Raw genomic sequence first — 13,427 nt, forward strand, 5'->3', positions numbered from 1 at the left:
AATAATAATAATAATAATAATAATAATAATAATAATAATAAGAAGAAGAAGAAGAAGAAGAAGAAGAAGAAGAAGAAGAAGAAGATTTAAAAAATTAATTTTTTTTAATATAAAATGACAAAAGTGAACAAAAGGGAAAAAAGGTTAAAATAATTTGACATTAATATTTTAAAATCGATGATATTAATTTGAAATATTCTATTTTATTTCATTTATTTTTAATATAGAACATACCTAACTGATATCATTAATTTCAAATATTTTTTTTTCAAATTCAAAATATATAAACTGTAAGACAATTATAAAATTTTAGAATCTTATCTTTCTAAGATTCTAACAAAATTAAAATCTTGAATTTGAAATACATTATTTTTTTTTTTATATAAACAAAAAAGAAATTTCATTATCTTAAAAATAGAAATCCATAGTTAAAAAGTTCTAATGGACTTTTATTATTCCAAACTTATCTCTTCTAAATTATAAATACTATTTTATCTTTCATATTTTATGTAGTTGTTCACCTTTAAATAAATTTAAAATTTTCAAAAAAAAAATATTAGGTATCTATTCTTTATCAAATTATGCAATTTCTTGCTGCCAAAATGAATATTGTTTAAGTCATCTAATTCAAAAATATATTTAACAAAAGTGTCAATAATTTAATCAAAAAATCTTTGTGAATTATGTTTAATTTATATTTTTTTGTGTGCAATTTATGAAAGTAAATAAAAAGTTATACGTAATACTTCTCATCAAATTTCTATAAATAAAGAACTATTAAGGTATGTTGTCATGCTTATTTAGCTTTTTACTTATTTTAATATTTTTTATCATTAGTATTAATTCTTTTTTTTTAATCACAATTACTTACCTAAGGATAAACTATAGAATAAACAATGAAAAGTCACCTAAAGATAAATTATAGGACAAACAAGTTTAATTAGAAAATTTGCTTCTACATCTGTCACACCCCTTTTTTTTAACCCGAAAAGAAGGATTTTAAGGATCAAAAGGGGTTTTATTGTTAAGTGACAAAAGATAAGAATTTGTTTTGAAAAGGATTATTTACTTTAAAACTCAGAGTCGTCACTTGGCATAATTGGGTGTGCCAAGTCACCTTTGGGAATCCTTTTTCAAAACTGTTTTTGACTCTTTTAAACTGATCCATGAACAAAGATTTCGGTTAAGGAATTCTGTTGAACGAGGGGAAGGTGTTAGGCACCCCTCGATCCCGTGGTTCGACCACGATCTCTTGGTGGAGCATAGCGGCTAATTCGACACTAAGAGTGTATAAACCACACAAAAACATACAAACCAATCAATCAAACAAACAAACAAACAAATTCAAAATTATAGTATCCAGTCCAATTATTACAATCCAAAAATAGAAAAATACAAAAAAATATAAATCATAGTCTAAACTAATCCTAAATTATGCTCTGACGTTTTACCCGATGCCTTGGGCCTTCATAACAGACGTCCTCCGAGTACAAAATACTTTGGGGCATTCCCCAGATAAATCAATACAAATACCTCAGGGCATTTCCCGACCAAATGAGTACAATTTTTCAATGTGAGAAAACCAAACCATTCACCCAAATTTCAAACATTCAACAAAACCACAATTCTAAACTTTGCCTACCCAACCTACGTTTGCCTATCCAATTTGATGACATGATACTATCACGTTTAGCATTCGTCTTTACTCCAAAACAGTCAACAATAATAAATTAAGACTAAACAATATTTATTTTTATCAATTACTACCATCCAACACCCCACATTCCTTTTTTATACCAAATTTTCAACCCTTGTCATCACTATCCCAACCATACAAGCCATAATCAAGGGAACTAACCATGAATCAAAACGTATACGCATTCATCTCCAATAAGGATCAAACCAACATATAATATTCAATCCAACACATTAAAATATAGTAAACAATGAAATAAAATGAGTGAAGGAGTAGAATTGGACCTCAATTTGAAGCTTTTGAACTCAATGTTATTCGAATAAAGAGAGTCTGCACCTGAAAACCTCGAGCCAAACCTCAACACCAACAATCCAACTCGATACAAAAAATAATGATCCGAACATAATTTGAAATCAGTGGGAAAAACTCTTAATCAAACCTGAATCCCAAATATTGACCTAATTTAATCACGGATTCCCAAAGAACGATACCAAAAACAACTCAACAAAGATAGACGACCCACAATCTTGAGAATACAATAGAAAATTGAAACACCAGTGTATCCTGAGCTCTGGTGAGCTTAGACAGTGGCAAAAACTGACTAAGAGAGATTCAGGTGACTCTTAGCATTTTTTCATCCAAATCTACCCGTAAATCAAAGGAAATCGATGAAATCTCAGGGTTTTGGGACTGAGCGGGCAGATGAACGACTTGTAACTAGTTCCGGCGGCCAGTTCGCCGGAGGGACTCAAGGAGGACGATCGGACCTCCGTCAAACGCCACTTCCGCTACTCTTTTCGCCGAATCTCCATCAATCACCCTTCATTTTTTTTTTATTTTTACCTTCAATTCTCACTGTTACAATCCATTTTTTACCTTTTTCCCTTTCGATCTCTCTCAATCTCTCGTTCAAAACCCTCTCCAACTCACTGTATCTCCATCACTCACCCTTCACTGTGTGTCTGTTCGTGGATCCGGTGAGGTGTAGTGATTTTTATGTGTTTTTTATGAATGGCCCTTTTCTCTCAGTAAGGTGCGTATGTACTCCTGGGTATCTGATTTCCTTTTTTTTGAAGAAGCAAGGAAGGTCCTTGTTTTTGTGAGGTTTCTGTGGGAAGATGAGATGATCATGATAATAATCCCCTCCCAGTGTATATGTGTAAGGAATATATATATAGAAATGGTCAAGTCCCTGAGTATGTTTGTGGAATGGAAAAAGCAAAGGAAAAATCTAATTTCTTTCACTATGGCCCCCTATTTTGTTTTGTTTTTTTTTGGGGGGAAAGAAACGTGGGATGGGGGTTAAAGTTAGGGGTAGGGGTGGTGAGGTAGTGGGGTAGGTGGTTAGGTGTCCTAATTTAATAGGCAGGATTGTTAATTAGTTATCACAAGAATATTGGGGATTGGGTTTGTTTAGAGTTGTTTATTTTTTGTATTTTTATGGAGGGGTTATCACGTAGATGAGGGTACACGATAGGATAAAGTAAAAATGGGTAAGAGATATCAGGGAGGGACGAAATTAGGTGTCTACATCATGCCCCCTTTGAATGTAAACACGAAGTGTTTTCAGACAAAGCAGTAGACAACAAGATAGAATTTTGTCCCGACCATTATTCAAAGGAAGAAACAAAAAGAAAAAGGACAACCGAGTCCTGACTTAGGACAACCTACCTACCTAAGTTATGGAGGAATCAAGTCACCAGTATCTCATAGGATTGGAAAGATAAGAACTATACCAAGTTGGAGAATCGAGTGAGGTTCCATCGAGGTTCCGGTCCGCGGCTCTGTCATTACATCAAAAATGAAAATTACAAGTTAAAAATATAAATGAAATTACAAAAATCCTATCCATGCAGCTTCTATTGGACTCTTGACTCGCTACTTCATCACCTTATTCTTCAGGCGGGCTCCTGACTTGCAATTTCTTTAACTTGTTGCATGCCTTTCAATTTCTACACCCTGTTCTCCAAGCGGGTTCCTGACTTGCTATTTCATCAATTTATTGCTATGTTTTCAATTTCTTCACCCTGTTCTGCAGGCGGGCTCCTGACTTGCTATTTTTTAATCTGTTTAAATTTTAATTTCTTCACCTTGTTGCTTGGTTTTCCATTTATTCGCCCTGTGCTACGGGCAGGCTCTTGAAATCACATCAAAACTGGAAAGAAAATTATCCCAAACAAAAATTATTATAAAGAGAAATTTTGTTTGCCAAAAAAGTAAAGTTCCAAAAACAAGAATTAAATCTTGCCCCAGTTTATCATCAAAGGACTTTTGTGAAAGTTACATCATTATAGGAATCAAGGAGAATGACTCGACTATAAGGTACATCTAATAGAAATCAAAGGAATTGACTCGACTAAAAGGTACGTCTTCTAGGAATCAAAAAGGAATAACTCGACTAAAGGTACATCTCTTAGGAATCACGGGGAATGACTCAACTAAAAGGTATGTCTTATAAGAATCAAAGGGAATGACTCGACTAAAAGGTACGTCTTATAGGAATCAAAGAAAATGACTCGACTAAAAGGTACGTCTTCTAAGAGTCAAGGGGAATGACTCAACTAGAAGGTTCGTCTCCTAGGAGTGAAGGTTCTATTCAAGAAGTGTATCACCTAGCAAATGAAAACTGAAATTCCTGGACAAGAAAGTGTAAATCCGAGGGATATAGGATGATGATTTTTACCATGATTTGATTATCAAACCTGTGCAGCAACTTTACTTCCTGTATTTGTAGAAGTGAGGCATTTCATCCCTTGATATTTATGCTCTGAAGTCCTTGCTTTGAAGGTAATATATTTCCTGTTTTATCAAAGAAAACTTGTGAGTTTAAAACATAGTAACTGGTTTGTGGCTTTGGCTTTCGTGGCAAACGCTCTTGCCTTCATCACATTTAACCTTGCTTTCAGCCATTATATATATCATTGACTTGATTCATCATTGACCCAAACTCAGATTATTAAGAGTGACTTTGAAACAAATACAGTATCTTTACTTTGCCATGCTCCTCAGATAAACCCTTTGAACTTTGGTATTTCCATGAGGTCCCAGACTTGTCTGTTGATAGAACTTTCTGTATGCCTTATTTTGGCTCACAATCATATCTCTTTCATGTGTTGGCCTTTTGTCTCATTTTTTGCAATTAAAGAAGCTGGTAGTCAGTTTTGAAATCTTTTCTCACTTGTTTTGACACGGACTTGACTCAAAGACAAGAAACGAAAAAAAAGAATAACAATTTTTGTTTGGATAACTGACTCAAGAAAGACAAAATAAAAATAAATAGAAGAAAGAAAAGACAATGAATGTCCCCTTTTGAAATAAAGAAACAAAAAATTCATCAAAAAATGACAGTCAACACTAATGATTATGCCATGCATTTTGGATTAAGCAGCTTGATCTTTCCATCCAAACTTTCTACCCATTGTTGTTGAGTTAATGGCCTTGAAACTGAGTTCCTTCCTTAGGTCAATTGTATTTAAGAACCCATTCGGCTAGTGGTGCCTTGAAGGGTTTTTGCCAACAAGCTTCTTTCATTTTCTTTTCCTCAGCTCACCATTGTCTTATGGTACCTGTAAGGGTTTTCCACTAATGAGACTCTCTTATCTTCATTTCCCTTAACTCACAGTCGTCTTATGGTACCCGTGAGAGTTTTCACCGATAAGACTCTCTCATTTTTATCTTTCTCAACTTACCATCGTCTTACAATGCCCGTGAGGATTTTCACGAATAAGACTCTCTCATTTTTATTTCTCTCCTGATTTCTTATGTTAAGGAAGACAAGTAGTTCCCAAATGCATCATCATATCCCTTGCATGCTTAGACTTAATATCCTCAAAGATTGATCTGAAGGTCTTTCTTTGGTTGTAACTTAGCTTTTGGATAGGGTTAGAAAGAAAGGATGGCATGGGGCCCAAATGACACTTGAAGTGGGGTAGGACTTACAACTTTAGGAATCGACTCAAACAATGGGGATTAACTCATGCCCTAGTTTTTTTGACTCGGTGACTCTAAATTATTTATTTGGTTGGACCGAGCCCGGAGTAGGACAGCCTTCGTGTCTCATCCCCGAGAGAGAAGAATCAGGTCATGCGTAGTTCTAGCGGCTCGTTCTTTTGCTTGATTCTGATTTCCTTTTCTTTTTTTTTATTTACTCTCTTTTTGGGATTTTTCTGACTCTATTTTGCTTGACACTCTTTTTTTCTTTTTGGATACATTTTTTCTCTTTTTTTTATTTTTTTGATACATTTTGACTCTATTTTTCCGCTTGACACCTTTCTTTTGAGCTTTGCTGACTCTATCTTGATTCCAAAAGAGAGGTATGAAAGAAAATATGACTAAAGCTCAAATGGGATAAACAAAGGATGACATGATGTTTGAATAGCAGAATGAAATGCCTTCATCATATCAATCCTTGAAAATGCAAGTACATATCATGCAATATGAAAGTAAGAGACGAAGATCATTTGTGATATTTTTTACAACACTAATTTTAACTGAGACTGTGCGTCATTACTTCTTCTGCCAACTCCATCTTTGTTGTACATTCCTCATGCTTTCGTGGAGCTAATTTTTCTATTCTTTTTTATGTAGGATCACACATCTACTATTTGACCTAATTGAGACATGTTTTTCAAATGCTGACCAAGTTATTCTCACGATTCTCAAAATAATTGCCTTCATTTTCAAAGAAGGCTTCAACTTGATCACCAAATGCCCCAGCACTCTATCTATTTTCTCAGACGCTCTCTTTTTCTAACTTTAACCCTCTGATTCAATGCTCATGCTTAAACTGGATTTTAAGATCTAGCTGAAAATTTTCCTAGCATGTCATATCACTAGAGTCAATATAAAATGTACTATGTAAAGAAAACAAATAAACAACACATATTTAAAACACAAAGGAAAATGGGACACTTCATTTAGTTGAAACAAAAGATAGAAGGGTTTGAACAAAACGACAAAAGGACAAAATAAGATAGATCCCAAACTACAACCCTGAAATAATTCGAATAACAGAAAATAAAATAAAACAAACTACCAAACCTCTTCCTAGTAGGGAGAGGGGTGACTTCTCAATTGCTCAGCTTGACATCTTAGCCACTGATTTGCATATCAGCATGACTAGAGTTCCTCTCACTGTCAATGTTCTGCACCATAATTGATCCATCTTGAACCATATTTTCAATTTCTCTTTTCAAATCTTGACAACCTTCAATACTATGACCCTGAGCATCAGAATGATACGTACATCGTACATTAGGATCAAAATTTCTTGAACGCTGATTAAGAGTGCACCCAAGGAGAGGAGTGATCATACCCTATTATACCAATCTCTGAAATAAACTGACATACGACTCTCTAATTGGTGTGAAGTTATCTCTCAAATTTTGCCTCATTTCATTATTTGACTTGGATTGAAAATCAGTCTTAGAAGGGTTTTGGTATGTTTGTAGAGTTGGAGGATGACTCTGAGAAGTTGGTGTGTTCCATTGTGGGTAAGATGGGGGTTGAATATGAGGTTGTGCTTTATATACTGGATATGGAGGTGGGGGAGCAGAGTATAATGGATTTTAACAGTGATTATATGGAGCTTGGGCATGAACTTGGGTTTGAGCCTGAGAGTGACGACGACGGGGTCTTCTTGACCATGCTCGCTGTCCAACTACAATAGAAGATACAACTTCCTCATTCTTTGTCTCCCCAATACTTCCTGAACCCTTTTGAGTTGCTTGAGTTGTCGCTTTCAATGCTGCAAAACTCACAATGTGACCTGTCTTAATTCCCTTTTCTATCATCTCTCCCATTTTAAGGACCTCAATAAATGACTTGCCCAATGCAGGTAACAAGTGTTGATAATATGTTTCATCCTGTACTTGAATAAACACCTCCACTATTTTGCTTTCTTTCATTGGCGGTTTCAGTCTAGCAGTTTGTTCGCACTATCTGATCGCATACTCCCTGAATCTCTCAGTATTCTTCTTTTTCATACTAGTTAGGGATTTTTCATCAGGGATCAACTCCACATTGTATTGAAATTGTTGCACAAATTTATTAGCTAGGTCATCCCAACTAATCCACTTGTTGATGTCTTGGTCAACAAACCATTTCGAAGCTAGCCCTGAAAGACTCTCCCCGAAATAAGACACGAGTAGTTCTTCCTTCCCTACAGCGCCTCTTAATTGGTTACAATAGAACCTCAAATGTGCCACTGGGTCCCCATGTCCGTTATATTTCTCAAACTTTGGCATTTTAAATCCAGGAGAAAGGTTGACACCTGGAAACATGCATAAGTCCTTATATGAGGCACCTTTGTAACCCTCAAGTCCTTGTAAGTTCTTTATAGCCATTTCCAAACTTCTCAATTTTCTGGTCATTTCCTCTTGTTCTTCTATCATTACAGGATTCTCAGTGTTAGGAGAAAATTTAGGCGGGTGAGTGTCATCGTAAAATCCAGTCAACTTGAATGTAGGCTCGAAAGTGTAACGCTGATCACCAGTAATATTCAATGCAGGCTCTCTTGTAGAGTAGGGAGGCACAACTTGTGGATGAACATCAAAAGTAGGAGCTTCAGGTGGGGGTGGCGCCACAAAAGCACGAACAGCAGGTGGAGCCGAGTATGAGGTAGTCTTGGATTGGGGAGTGAGGAAATGAACATTGGAAGTGGTTGGATATTGTTGCCCCAGAGTTGATCCTGATGCATGTTGTGGAATATCAACAAAAATTGGAAATTGGGCATGTGACACGGGAGGCAAGCTAGAAAGATATTCCAGATTGTCAGTAGGAACTGGAGGAGGCGGCAACCCATTAGCCCAAGCTCGATGCATTTCTATCATTTGTTGTCTTAATTTCTGAATCTCTTCATTAGCTCCTAAATTCTCATTTCCCGAACTCCCTTTCTGATTGGTGACAACAAACTCGGTGTCCTTGTTGGCCATAACCTTCTCTGTGACTTGGTGCAATATGGAGGACCAGCCAAAATGCCACAAACCAACCACCTCAAACTAACTGAACAAGAGATAGCAAATGCGTTAGATTTCAACACTTTCTCAAAATCACTCTTTTTTTTTTTTGAAAAGATCACCGAACCCAAGAAGGGCGCCTACGTATCTCACTCCCAAATGAGGAGAATCAGGTGTGCGTAGTTCGTGAAGTCTTGCCAAAATGGCCATTTAAACTCTTTTTCCTTTTCTTGAAATTTTAAGAAGAAAAGAAAAATGACAAATTGTCAAAAGAATAGACGAAAATCTTTTTTTGAATTTTTCAGCTTTAGTAAACTATAAAAAATGAAACTTATGATTACCAAAGAAACTCTTTTTGGGTTTTCAATTTTGCACTTCAAACGAAAATAAACTTGAACCTATTAAAGAAAAATCTTTTGTAGTTTTCTTTTATTGATGCATATGACACCTACTCTAAATGAAGAGTGAAAAAAATATTTTTGGATTTTTGAAATAAGATCAACCAAAAATGAAACCTACGACTATTGAGGAAAATCTGTTTTTCTTTGTATTTTCTTTTCAAGACATGTATGAAACATCTACTCTAAATGAAAAGTGAAGAAAATCTTTTTGAATTTTTTTAAATAAGATCCCCGAACCTACAATAGGATGTCTACGTACTCACTCCTGAGAGAGGAGAATCAGGGGTGCGTAGTTTGTCCAGATGGGTCAATTAATGATTAACTGACAGACTGATTCTAACTTAAGAGACACAACCAAAGACAGACGAATAAAATATTTTTGGGTTTTTAATTAGACACTTCAAATAAAATTGACACCAGCAATTATGAAGGAAAATTTTTTTTGGCATTTTCAATATATGAAATATACAAAACTTCTACCATTTTTTCATTTTCTTTCATAAAAACTCCTAAAAATCTTTTTTTTTTTGACATTTTTGAATTATGAATGTTTGCTAAACAAACAAAGAAAAATCTTTTTGATGTTTTTGTTTTTGGACAAATAAGTGCGAAAGATAAAGATAAAAAAAATCTTTTTGAATTTTGAAAAACAAAGGTCATAAAGAACTCTAAAACTACGAAACTCTCTTTTTTGACTTATTTTTCTTTTTTTTCTTCAACACTTAATATTCTACACATTTTACTTCTATCACATGTTTTCCCAAAATCAGTCCGTCAAATTACCACGTTACCCTCAGAGATGCAGCATTTATCACGTAGAGATTCCTTAGAAGTGAGTCTCCTACAAAGGATCACGTGGGTCCTGCTAGGTCTTAATATGATGCAAATAAGTATGTCCTAAAGGCTGACCTACGCTGGGGTTCACTAACAAGGCTGTTCGGGGGTGCGTATGGTCGATAGTGGCTGCGAAAGCTTTCCACCCACTCTATAACACCGACGGCTCCCCCTCCTAAGATAAGGGTGACTCAACTAGAGGTTGTGTACAACACATGTACTACAAACTTGTTGCAGAAAGAATAACTCGGGTTATGCACATGATGTCAGATATAAAGCGGTAACAGATAAGAAGAAATACTGTAAACAAAGAGCACGCAGGCACTTAACAATGATAAACAATAGTACAAAATAACACAAACAATGTTTATACACCCATAATGTCAAACAAAGCTGATACAACTCCAAAAATTAGCTCGAATTCTGAAAAGGGTCCCCAGCAGAGTCGCCAACATCATTTAATAAACTGTATAATATTTAAACTTAGAACTATGATAAAATAATTTGAAGTATTTGAAGAGCCAAAAGAAGAGTAATCAAATCTCATATTTATAATTATACTTTTGAAATAATTCTAAATCATCCTTCATACTTTATCTTAAATTTGTTGGTATAGTTTGAGTAGGAGTTTTACGGAGTAGAGTTAGAGTGTGGGGCTAAAGCAGATGGTGGAGGTAAATTTTTTTATATTTTTGTATGTGTGGAAGGGGGGGGGGGAGTTTACGCTAGAAACAAAGTTTTATATATATTTTTTGTGATGAACAATATTATAAATTGTATGTGCATAGTTTTTAATTGAGAATGGTAAAATTTTAAATAAAAAAATTTAATTAGAGAAATTAATTACTTTTAATGCAGTTAGTTGTTGATTTTGAATCGATAGACCAAAAAATTAAAATTAGAAATGAAAGAAAACATGTAATCACGTATCTTAATTAGTTTAAAATATAAATATAAAAGTCCAATGATAAAATAATAATTATTTAATATTAACTACTTTTGTAAATCAACTACAAAATATAATTATATAAGAATACCAATTTCATCATTTTCATACATCTAAAATAATTGCGACTATGATAACTAATTTCACTATTAACAATTATTTTTTGCATTTTATAATCAATTTAAAATATGTTAATATGATATAATTAAATTTTTTAAACAGTTTATTAGTTCAAAAGAATAAGTTATTATTTTTTTAATGATATTCTTAAAAGAAAAAATATTCCGCGCATCGCGTGGGTACTTATACTAGTTTAACTTTATACAAACTTAATATCTACTTGTACACACCCTTAATTGGAGAAAATAGATGTCAACTAGAGGTGTCAAAATGAATTCAAATTGAGCTGATCCGTTAGCCCGCCGAATATTTATTGGGTTGGATTCAAGATAATTTACTATTAGGTAAAATCTCAACTCACTAAGTCTCAACCCATTTTTAAATTGGGTTCAAATGAACCCAATTCAATCTCCACTTCAACAATGATTTTCTTAATGAAATTAGGAAAAACAAGCGATGATATGTCCTCGTACTCTCAAAATGGCCCACCTCACCTCACCCCCACCTTACCCCAACCCCACTACACCCTCAGCTTACCCCCCACCCCACTACACCCTCAGCTTACCCCCCACCCTACCTCACCCCACCCCACCCCACCTTCATTAAATATATTATTTTTATTTCTTAAAGAGCTTTTTATAAATTTTTCCCCACCCCTCTCCACCCCATTTCAATCCCCCCCGTCCCCCCAACCCCCCCCCCAAAAAAATAATTCTTTTTTAAATTAAAAAAAAAATAAAAAAATATTTTTCTTCCCACACGAAAACCCCCCCCCCCCCCCCCCCCGCCCCGCATTCCTTACCCCTCCCAAAAAAGATATTTTTTTAGAAATATTTTTTTAAAAATAAATAAATAATTTCTTTTAGAAAAAATATCTTACCTAATGCCCATCTCCCCCTACCCCCTACACCCCCTATATGACAAAACCCCATCTCTTTTTTTTAAAAGAAAAACTTTTACTTCAACCACATCCCTTCCCTACTCCCCACACTCCATACCCCCATACCGCTCCTAATTTTTAAAAATAAAGTATTTATATTTTTAAAAGAAAAAATCTTACCTCACCCCCATGGCATACCCTTTTTCCAAAATTTTATTTTTGAAAAAGAAAAAAAATTACCTCAACCCCATCCTATCTCCCGACCTCCTATCTCACACCTCTCCCCAAAAAATAATTTTTTATTTTAAAAAAAAATTCTTATCCCATCCTCACTCTCTACCCACCCACCCAACTTTCCAACCTCATTCAAATTTGTCTTCTTGAGTTGCGTTTACAAGGGGTAAATATTAAGGGCAAAATTCACCAATAGCATACTTAAAACCATAATTATTAGATTTATAGCAACACTTTCATAATTACTGAAAGTAGCAACTTGTATTTTGTATTTTAACAAACTGTTACTATAAAAATACAAATACAAATCAATTTACTGTCCATATTTAACTGAAATCTGTTGAGGTAAATATGGTATAATTACCTTTGAATTAAATGTGCAAATTTCTTTTCCATTTAAACCTCTTAAATCACGTGATTTTCGTTACTTGTTATTAACAGCAATCAACATTCAAATTTCAATTTCACAATAACGTGTTCATGCAAAAAAAAAATCAAAATCAAAATCTATTGAAGATTTTTCTTTTTAATTTCTTCAAATTGAACAATCAGATTGAATTTCATTCATTATTGTTGTTGAATCAAATACAAGTGTATCTTCTTATGTTCAGTTTATTCAAATTCAACAATCAGTTTCTTCTAATCGAACCATTAATTTTATTGAATCAAATTTAACTGTAGCTTTTTTGGGACAATTTGTTTGAATTCAACCATCGATTGCAAATTCAACGATCAATGTTGTTGAAGGTATTTTATCATAGTATTTTTTTCTCATATAGACTTCTGCAAATTCAAAATCGTTATTAAACTTTTTTCAAATCGTTAAAGTTATTTCGTTCAAAAAAAAAATTGATCCATTATTGATGCATCGTTCAATTTTTTTGTGTCGTTAATTTGTTTTTGAACAATTTGTAAATGAATTTCGAGTAAAAAGTAATGCAACATTAAATTGAACTGATAGAACAAAATAGTGATTGAAATCAGTTTTCAAGCTAATCAAATTCAAATTTATTAGAGTTTTGATTCTCGAAATTTGAGAGTATATTTGTATTTCTGAAAAGTTTGTTTATAGATGTTTTGAATGTGTTCGATTATGGAGCTTGTTGCTTTGATTTTAGGACTAACGGGCTGGAAAATTTGATTGTGTTTGTATTTTAAGTTTAACAAATATTTTGTAATTGTATTTTTGGTTGGTGTTTTTTATTGTGTAAGTATATATTATTTAGGTTTATAACTGTATAATTCTATTTGAATTGTTTTGGGTAATTGTATATTGTAACTATTGCCAGCTTACATATATGTATTTTTTGTATTTTTGGTGAAATAAGTTAGCAATGGCAAGCATCCCAGTTCTAGTGAA

Source organism: Capsicum annuum, chromosome 12 (genome assembly GCF_002878395.1).
Source record: "Capsicum annuum cultivar UCD-10X-F1 chromosome 12, UCD10Xv1.1, whole genome shotgun sequence".
In the NCBI taxonomy this organism is placed as follows: Eukaryota; Viridiplantae; Streptophyta; class Magnoliopsida; order Solanales; family Solanaceae; genus Capsicum; species Capsicum annuum.